The sequence below is a fragment of the Salmo salar genome, chromosome 01, assembly GCF_965601325.2.
Source record: "Salmo salar chromosome 01, fSalSal1, whole genome shotgun sequence".
Taxonomy (NCBI): domain Eukaryota; kingdom Metazoa; phylum Chordata; class Actinopteri; order Salmoniformes; family Salmonidae; genus Salmo; species Salmo salar.
This window is the reverse complement of record NC_138291.1, coordinates 90,472,609-90,483,970: the sequence shown is the minus strand read 5'-3', so window position 1 is coordinate 90,483,970 and position 11,362 is coordinate 90,472,609.

Genomic DNA, 11,362 nt, shown 5'->3' with positions numbered 1-11,362 from the left:
CCACCTTGAATATTATTCATGTTCTGGTTAAAAAAGGCCCTAATGATTTATGCTATACAACGTTTGACATGTTTGAACGAACGGAAATATATTTTTTCCCCTCGTTCATGACGAGAAGTCCGGCTGGCTTAGATCATGTGCTAACAAGACGGAGATTTTTGGACATAAATGATGAGCTTTTTTGAACAAAACTACATTCGTTATGGACCTGTGATACCTGGAAGTGACATCTGATGAAGAGAATCAAAGGTAATGGATTATTTACATAGTATTTTCGATTTTAGATCTCCCCAATATGACGTCTAGTCTGTATCGCAACGCGTATTTTTCTGGGCGCAGTGCTCAGATTATTGCAAAGTGTGATTTCCCAGTAAGGTTATTTTTAAATCTGGCAAGTTGATTGCGTTCAAGAGATGTAAATCTATAATTCTTTAAATGACAATATAATATTTTACCAATGTTTTCTAATTTTAATTATTTAATTTGTGACGCTGACTTGACTGCCGGTTATTGGAGGGAAACGATTTCCTCAACATCAATGCCATAGTAAAACGCTGTTTTTGGATATAAATATGAACTTGATAGAACTAAAAATGCATGCATTGTCTAACATAATGTCCTAGGAGTGTCATCTGATGGAGATTGTAAAAGGTTAGTGCATCATTTTAGCTGGTTTTATGGTTTTGGTGACCCTGTCTTTGACTTGACAAAACATTACACACAACTCTTGTAAATGTACTGTCCTAACATACTCTAAATTTATGCTTTCGCCGTAAAACCTTTTTGAAATCGTAAAACGTGGTTAGATTAAGGAGATGTTTATCTTTCAAATGGTGTAAAATAGTTGTATTTTTGAAAAATTTGAATTTTGACATTTATTTGGATTCAAATTTGCCGCTCTTGAAATGCACCTGCTGTTGATGGAGTGCACCACGGGTGGCACGCTAGCGTCCCACCTAGCCCATAGAGGTTAAGTACTGCTTCAGTACTGCTTCAACACAAAATTACACATTTTCACCAGTGTCCTACTCTCCTCTGGCACACACCAGTGTCCTACTCTCCTCTGGCACACACTGAACCCTCAACACACACACACACACACATATACCATAAGTCAGATCCAAATCTCTCTGACATGACCTTTGTCTCTTTTCATCGCTCTACCCTTTATTTTCTCTCTTCTCTCTTGACTCTGGGGGCTGTAGGGGTCTTTGTCTCTGGGCACTGTAGGGGTCTTTGTCTCTGGGGGCTGTAGGAGTCTGTCTCTGGGGGCTGTAGGGGTCTTTGTCTCTGGGCGCTGTAGGGGTCTTTGTCTCTGGGGGCTGTAGGAGTCTGTCTCTGGGCGCTGTAGGGGTCTTTGTCTCTGGGCGCTGTAGGGGTCTTTGTCTCTGGGGGCTGTAGGGGTCTTTGTCTCTGGGCGCTGTAGGGGTCTTTGTCTCTGGGCGCTGTAGGGGTCTTTGTCTCTGGGGGCTGTAGGAGTCTGTCTCTGGGGACTGTAGGGGTCTAGTCTCTGGGGGCTGTAGGGGCCTTCGTCTTTGGGGGCTATAGGGGCCTAGTCTCTGGGGGCTGTACGGGCCTTTGTCTCTGGGGGCTGTAGGGGCCTTTGTCTCTAGGGGCTGTAGGAGCCATTGTCTCTGGGGACTGTAGGGGTATTTGTCTCTGGGGGCTGTAGGGTCTTTGTCTCTGGGGGCTGTAGGGGCCTTTGTCTCTGGGGGCTGTAGGGCCTTTGTCTCTGGGGGCTGTGGGAGTCTTTTTCTCTGGGTGCAATAGGAGTCTTTGTCTCTGGGGACTGTAGGGGTCTTTGTCTCTGGGGGCTGTAGGGTCTTTGTCTCTGGGGGCTGTAGGAGTCTTTGTCTCTGGGGGCTGTAGGGGCCTTTGTCTCTGGGGGCTGTAGGGGTCTTTGTCTCTGGGGGCTGTAGGGGCCTTTGTCTCTGGGGACTGTAGGGGTCTTTGTCTCTGGGGGCTGTAGGGGCCTTTGTCTCTGGGGGCTGTAGGGGTCTTTGTCTCTGGGGGCTGTAAGGGTCTTTAAAATCATGTCCATTCAGTTGAATTTACCACAGGTGGATGATCAATGGAAACAGGATGCACCTGAGCTCAATTTCGAGTCTCATAGCAAAGGGTCTGTCACGCCCTGGCCATAGAGAGGGTTTTGTTCTCTATTTTGGTTAGGCCAGGGTGTGACTAGGGTGGGCGTTCTATGTTCCTTTTTCTATGTTTTTGTATTTCTTTGTTTTGGGCCGGGTATGGTTCCTAATCAGAGGCAGCTGTCTATCGTTGTCTCTGATTAGGAATCATACTTAGGCAGCCTTTTCCCACATGTGCTTTGTGGGATCTTGTTTTTGTGTAGCTGCCTGTGAGCAGCTCAGAACGTCACGCCTCGTTTTCTTCTGTATTGTTTTGGTGAGTTTCATATTTATTAAACATGTGGAACGCTAAGTACGCTGCGCCTTGGTCTACTCCTTTAGACGAATGTGACAGGGTCTGTATATGTAAATAAGATATTTCTGTTTTTTATTATTAATGAATTTGTAAAAAAAATCTAAACCTATTTTCACTTTGTCATTATGGGGTATTGTGTGTAGATTGAGGACATTTTGTTTTATTTAATCCATTTTAGAATAAGGCTGTAATGTAACAAAATGTGGAAAAAGTCAAGGGGTCTGAATACTTTCCGAAAGCACTGTATGTCCTGTGGATAAGGAGGTTGTGTCTTATCCGCTTGGTTTGCCAGACAAAGTGGTAGCTACTGGGAGATGTCCTTCATGGTAGCCATTCTGAATACATACTCCATATTCTGAAAATGTAATCCTTGGTCTGTAGTCTATTGAATATTGATAATTTGATGTTGGATTTTCAATCACTGACATTACCCTGTGTTTATTCATCAAGTAAAATAAAGAGCATAGTGTCAAATAGAGAAATATTGATATCATTTCAAAACACAAGTTTAAACTTTTATGAACATTAACATTTATAGATAACACCAGTAGCCTCTTGGTCTTTTATGAACCATTAACATTTCCAGATCAAATCAAATCAAATTTATTTATATAGCCCTTCGTACATCAGCTGATATCTCAAAGTGCTGTACAGAAACCCAGCCTAAAACCCCAAACAGCAAGCAATGCATGTGAAAGAAGCGCGGTGGCTAGGAAAAACTCCCTAGAAAGGCCAAAAACCTAGGAAGAAACCTAGAGAGGAACCAGGCTATGAGGGGTGGCCAGTCCTCTTCTGGCTGTGCCGGGTGGATATTATAACAGAACATGGTCAAGATGTTAAAATGTTCATAAATGACCAGCATGGTCAAATGATAATAATCATAGTAGTTGTCGAGGGTGCAACAAGCACGTCCGGTGAACAGGTCAGGGTTCCATAGCCACAGGCAGAACAGTTGAAACTGGAGCAGCAGCACGGCCAGGTGGACTGGGAACAGCAAGGAGTCATCATGCCAGGTAGTCCTGAGGCATGGTCCTAGGGCTCAGGTCCTCCGAGAGAAAGAAAGAGAGAAAGAAAGAAAGAAAGAAAGAGAGAATTAGAGAGAGCATATTTAAATTCACGCAGGACACCGGATAAGACAAGAGAAATACTCCAGATGTAACAGACTGACCCTAGCCCCCCGACACATAAACTACTGCAGCATAAATACTGGAGGCTGAGACAGGAGGGATCAGAAGACACTGTGGCCCCATCCGATGATACCCCCGGACAGGGCCAAACAGGCAGGATATAACCCCACCCACTTTGCCAAAGCACAGCCCCCACACCACTAGAGGGATGTCTCCAACCACCAACTTACCGTCCTAAGACAAGGCCGAGTATAGCCCACAAGATCTCCGCCACGGCACAACCAGTAGCCTCTTGGTCTTTTATGAACCATTAACATTTCCAGATAACACCAGTAGTCTCTCAGAAATCACTGAAATGCAATGAGACATCTCATTGATCATAATGTCACCATTTAAAGTGTATCGTTTATTTCGTTTCACCTTTTCATCAAATAAAAGCTTGACCTTTGTCACTGTGACATACCCCCAAATCAGCCTCTGGGCTATTTTACCTAGCTGGGACACACACACATGCACACACGTACACACACACATGCATGAACACACACATACACACACACAGGCCCAGTTTGTGGGTGGATGTTAAACTTCTCTCCCTCTGTCCCGGGGGAAACTGATATTAATTGGCAATGTGGGAGGCAGAGGGCGTTTAATGACACATGATTACTGTAGAGTGGGATCCTGTAATTACCACCGCTAATGAATTCACACCCCTCACCCCTGATGTGCACTGGACCAAATCACTGATACACAGAGAGAGACCAAATCACTGATACACAGAGAGAGACCAAATATCTGATACACAGAGAGGCCAAATCACGGATACACAGAGAGGGACCAAATAACTGATACACAGAGAGGGATCAAATCACTGATACACAGAGAGGGATCAAATCACTGATACACAGAGAGGGATCAAATCACTAATACACAGAGAGGGATCAAATCACTGATACACAGAGAGGGATCAAATCACTGACACACAGAGAGGGATCAAATCACTGACACACAGAGAGGGATCAAATCACTGACACACAGAGAGGGATCAAATCACTGACACACAGAGACGGGCCCAATAACTGATACACAGAGAGGGATCAAATCACTGACACACAGAGACGGGCCCAATAACTGATACACAGAGAGAGATCAAATCACTGACACACAGAGACGGGCCCAATAACTGATACACAGAGAGAGATCAAATCACTGATACACAGAGAGGGATCAAATCACTGATACAATGAGAGGGATCAAATCACTGATAAACAGGGAGGGATCAAATCACTTATCGTGTCTTTGGCATCATTAAACTGAAGACTGTTAGTTTATCAAATCAATTCTCTGTAATTATTATTACGTGATTAACTAATCAGGTAAATGTAATTAACTAAGAAGTCGGGGCACCAAGGAAAATATTCAGATTACAAAGTTATAATTTTCCTAATATAACTTTCAGATATTTAAATATCTGCTCAATTAGTCTTCTAATTAATGAATTATTCTTTACCTCACGTTAGTCTCATTCCAAACGTCGTAAATTGTTGGTTATCTGCACGAACCCAGTCTTCACTATTAATCATCCATACATCAATTGTCTCAATCATTTATTTATTAACTAACTAAATAATCACAGAAATGCACATACAAACAAAGAAGATATAGTTACAAGGAAATGATAGGGAATGTGCCCTAGTGGGCTAAACCGGTATTACGGCTTGGTGGACAAAAAGGGAAGTGGGTGTAGACTCAGAAAGGCGGGAATTATGCAAATGAATCACTACACACTTGATAATTCTAACAATTGAAATGCTAATCCTTTGCACATATATATTTACGCTCAGTGTATCGTCGTGATCTCTGTTGGAAAGTTTGTTTCTGTTGGAGAGTTTGTCAGCCCTCTCTTTCTCTGCTGTTGTTAGAATGGATAGTTCAGAGTAACATTCAGCAATGTTGATATAGAATAGATATTTTGGGGGTTGTTGGCCTTCGCATTCACGGGTACATAATTTGTAGCTGCAGACTAGTAATTAGTATTGAAGAGTAGCTCTTATTCTGTCGGATCGATAGTCTCAGAGTTTAACCACGTGGTATGGTTAAAAGATTCAGCAATCTACTCAAACCTTAACTCCCTCTGTGATGAGGTACTGGTCTCTACTCAAACATTAGCCCTCTTGTAATTGAGGTAAGCTTGGTCTCTACTCAAACCTTAGCCCTCTCGTAATTGAGGTGAGCTTGGTCTGAAGAGGATTTTCGTAGGTGGGGGTTATATTCGTAACAGCAGAAAGGGGCTGTCCCATGACGCCAGATCAATGTCTGTGCTCATGGGGCGGGCCCATGACCTAGTTACTCCAAATGGAATTGGAGTTTCCTTCATTAAACAGTTTATAATCACATCACATAATTTCACAAATAGTTTCATCTTTACTCATTCATTTTATACAACAATTAGATGCAAGCCCCACAACCGAGACTCTTGTATAAACAGAGTTATGGTAATGTGGCTGTACTGTCTTTCCTGAGGTCACCAAATTGTACAAAACGGACCAGTTCGTAGCTACTACTGCACCGACCGTTTATACCTTTTCCAGAACATGGATATTGTTCAGTTCTCAAGTTCTGTAATGTGGAAGAAGTTCATTTGTTCTCTCTATGAAAACTCATTCTATGCTCTGGCCATGAGAAAAGAAAACTCCTCTAGGAATTTATGACCTGCCCAACAGAGCCTGAGTGTAGGGGGAAGAGAGAGAGGCAGCGAGAGATAGAGGGGGATGGTGCAGAGAGAGTGGGATGATGCTCGCTGCACCCAAAGAGGGCCACATCATGACACACTGATACACAGAGAGGGATCAAATCACTGATACACAGAGAGGGATCAATTAACTGATACACAGAGAGAGATCAAATCACTGATACACAGAGAGGGATCAAATCACTGATACACAGAGAGGGATCAAATCACTGATACACAGAGAGGGATCAAATCACTGACACACAGAGAGGGATCAAATCACTGATACACAGAGAGGGATCAAATCACTGACACACAGAGAGGGATCAAATCACTGATAAACAGAGAGGGATCAAATCACTGACACACAGAGAGGGATCAAATCACTGACACACAGAGAGGGATCAAATCACTGATACACAGAGAGGGATCAAATCACTGACACACAGAGAGGGATCAAATCACTGACACACAGAGAGGGATCAAATCACTGACACACAGAGAGGGATCAAATCACTGATACACAGAGAGGGATCAAATCACTGATACACAGAGAGGGATCAAATCACTGATACACAGAGAGGGATCAAATCACTGTTACACAGAGAGGGATCAAATCACTGACACACAGAGAGGGATCAAATCACTGACACACAGAGAGGGATCAAATCACTGATACACAGAGAGGGATCAAATCACTGATACACAGAGAGGGATCAAATCACTGATACAATGAGAGGGGGACGTGGAGGAATTGGTGCCACTGCTGAAACTGGTGTCCGTCTGATTTTGGATGTCATGTTTTTTATATTTCAGAGAACAAAGATGGAATGATTAGAATGAAAACACTTCAGGGTTTAGAGCTAGTTCATTATTCATCTCTCCGGACAGATCTCTGGCAAACTGTGTTACGTCTCTGCACTGAAAACCTCTGTTTCTCATCGTCTCTACTGGGCAGACTGTACACACACACACACACAGGCTCAGCAGGGTTCTGTCATACACTCTAGTAGGATGGCATTGGTGGACAGAGTTAACATTCCCCACACATCCCCTTTTCCTCACTCTGCCAACTAGGCACACACTAAGACCAAACTACATGAACTTAACAAATGCATGCCCTCCCTCCTTCCCTCTCCTCTCCTCTTCCCACTCTCCTCCTCTCCCTCTCTCCCTCCTCTCTTCTGTGTGTCTGGGATGGTTGGCATTGTCGCCCAGGGTGTCTGTGGTCTTGCATAATTAGCTCAGTATGACAGCAGAGTTGGCCAGGGTTTTGGCCAGGGTTTTGCCCAGGTCTGGCAGGGGCTCAGCAAAGCTCATTAATGAGAATATGCCTGTCTCTCTCTCTTCCCCCCCCTCTCTCTCTCTTCTCTCTCTCTTCTCTCTCTCTTCTCTCTCTCTTCTCTTTCTTCTCTTCTTTTACCACCTGAATGGGAGAAGGTGTGAAGAGAGATACAAGAGTGGGACTCAGTTCAGAGAGAGAGAGAGAGAGAGAGAGAGACTGTAACTACTAACACTGTACATGGCCAATAATATAACATTTGAAATGTCTATAATCTTTTAAAAATTGTGTGAGTGTAATGTTTACTAATGTTTACCATGTTTATTTCCACTTTGTTTACTGTCTATTCCATTTGATTTGGCAACGTAAACATATGTTTCCCATAAAGCCCTTTGAATTGAATTGAATTGAAATTGAGAGAGAGAGAGAGAGACATATTTTCACTAATGAGCTGGGATGAGCCCATATCAGACCTGGGCCAGACCCTGGCCCACTGTGCTGTCATACTAAGCTAATAATGGAAGACCACAAACACCCTGGGTGACACTCACACCATACACACATATTGTTTTTTATTTTTGTCAGGCTAAACTCAGGGACACTCAAGCAGTGTGTCAGATTGAAAAAAAAGACTGACCAAGAATAGAAGTATTTGATACTGAATCCGATTCACTAAAAGACTGGCCTAGTACAGAAGTAATTGATACTGAATCATATTGACAAAAATACTGGCCCAGCACAGAAGTTTTTGATAATGAATAATTTTACATATTTACATTTTAATCATTTAGCAGACACTCTTATCCAGAGCGACATACAGTAGTGAATGCATACATTTCATACATACATTCTTTTTTTTTTTTTTTTTTGTGCTGGCCTCCCATGGGAATCGAACCCACAACCCTGGCGTTGCAAACACCATGCTCTACCAACTGAGCTACAGGGAAGGCTTGATGAAAAGACTGGCCTAGTACAGAAGTATTTTATACTGAATTAGATTGAATGAATGCGACTGTCCTACTACAGAAGTCGTTGATACTGAATCAGATTGACAAAAATACTGGCCTAGTAGAGAAGTATTTGATACTGAATCAGATTTTAAACTGTGACTGGACTAGTAGATAATATTATGACACTGAATCAGATTGAAGAACTGTGACTGGCCTAGTACAGAAGTCTTTCATACTAAATCAGATTGAAAAATGTGACTGGACAGGTAGATAATAATTTGATACTGAATCAGATTGAAGATTGGTGGCTGGCCTACTACAGAAGAATTTGATACTGAATCAGATTTTTAAAAAGACTGGTCTAAAACAGAAGTCTTTGACACTGAATCAGACTGATATAAGACTGGCCTATTACAGAAGAATGGATTGAAGAACTGTGTTTGGCCTAGTACTGAAGTCTTTGATGCTGGATCCGATTGACAAAAAGACTGGCCTGGTACAGAAGTCTTTGATAATGAATCATATTGACAAATATACTGGCCAAGCACAGACGTTTTTGTTAATGAATCAGACTGAAAACTGAGACTGGTCAAGTACAGAAGTTTTTATACTGAATCAGACTGAAAACTGAGACTGGCCTACTACAGAAGTCTTTGATACTGAATCAGATTGAATGAATGTGACTGTCCTACTACAGAAGTCTTTGATACTGAATCAGATTGAAGAACTGTGACTGGCATAGTACAGAAGTCTTTGAAACTGAATCATATTGACATGAAGACTGGCATAGTACAGAAGTCTTTGAAACTGAATCAAATTTACAAAAAGACTGGCCTGGTACGGAAGTCTTTTATAATGAATCAGATTGACAAAAAGACTGGCCTAGTACAGAAGTTTTTATACTGAATCAGACTGAAAACTGAGACTGCCCTACTACAGAAGTCTTTGATACTGAATCAGATTGAATGAATGTGACTGTCCTACTACAGAAGTCTTTGATACTAAATCAGATTGACAAGAAGCCTGGCCTAGTAGAGAAGTATTTGATACTGAATCAGATTGAAAAATGTGACTGGACTAGTAGATAATAATTTGATACTGAATCAGATTGAAGATCGTTGGCTGGCCTACTACAGAGGTTTTTTATACTGAATCAGATTGACAAAAGACTGGACTTGTGCAGAAGACTTTGAAACTGAATCATATTGACATGAAGACTGGCCTGGTACCGAAGTCTTTGATAATGAATCAAATTGACAAATATACTGGCCAAGCACAGACATTTTTGATAATGAATCAGTTTGACAATAAGACTGGCCTAGTACAGAAATCTTTGATTCTGAATCAAATTGAAGATCTGTGGCTGGCCTACTACAGAAGTGTCTGATACTGAGTCAGAATGACAAAAGACTGGCCTAGTATAGAAGTATGATACTGAATCAGATTGAAGAACTGACTGGCCTAGTACAGAAGTCTTTGATACTGAATCAGAATGAATGACTGTGACTGTTCTTCTACAAAAGTCTTTGATACTGAATCAGATTGAAGAACTTTGACTGGCCTACTTCAGAAGTCTTTGATACTGAATCAGATTGACAAAAGGACTGGCCTGGTACAGAAGTATGATACTGAATCAGATTGACAAAAGGACTGGCCTGGTACAGAAGTATGATACTGAATCAGATTGAAGAACTGTGACTGGCCTAGTACAGAAGTCCTTGATACTGAATCAGATTGAATGACTGTGACTGTTCTTCTACAAAAGTCTTTGATACTGAATCAAATTGACATAAAGTTTGGCCTGGTACAAGAGTCAATGATACTGAATAAAATTTACAAAATGACTGGCCTAGTACAGAAGACCTTGATACTGAATCATATTGAAGAACTGTGACTGGCCTACTACAGGAGTCTTTGATACTGAATCAGATTGACAAAAAGACTGGCCTAGTACAGAAGTCTTTGATACTGAATCAGATTGATAAAACAATTGGCCTAGTACAGAAGTATGATACTGAATCAGATTGAATAACTGTGATTGTCCTAGTATAGAAGTAGTTGATACTGAATCATTTAAAAAAAAAATACTGTCCTAGTACAGTAGTCTTTTAATACTGAATCAGATTGACAAAAAGACTGGACTAGTACAGAAGTATGATACTGAATCAGATTGGAGAACTGTGACTGGCCTAGTACAGAAGTCTTTGATAATGAAATAGGCTGAAAAGTGTGACTGGCCTAGTACAGAAGGCTTTGATCCTGAATCAGATTGAAGAACTGTGGCTGGCCTAGTACAGAAGTATTTGATACTGAATCAGATTGACAAAAAGACTGGCCTAGTACAGAAGTCTTTGATAATGAAATAGGTTGAAAAGTGTGACCGGCCTAGTACAGAAGGCTTTGATACTGAGTCATATTGAAGAGCTGTAACTGGACTAGTACAGAAGCCTTTGACACTGAATCCGATTGACAAAAAGACTGGTCTACTAGAGAAGTATTTGACACTGAATCAAATTTACAAAAAGGCTGGCCTTTACAGAAGTCTTTGATACTGAATCAGGTTGAAGAACTGTGATTGGCCCTCTATAGAAGTCTTTGATGCTAAATCAGATTGACAAGAAGACTGGCCTTGATGTCTTTGATACTGAAACAGACTGACAAATAGACTGGCCTATTACATAAGTATTTGATACTGAATCAGATTGACAAAAAGACTGGCCTATCACAAAAGTCTTTAAAACTGAATCAGATTGACAAAAAGACTGGTCTTCTAGAGAAGTATTTGATACTGAATCAAATTTCCAAAAAGACTGGCCAATTACAGAAGTCTTTA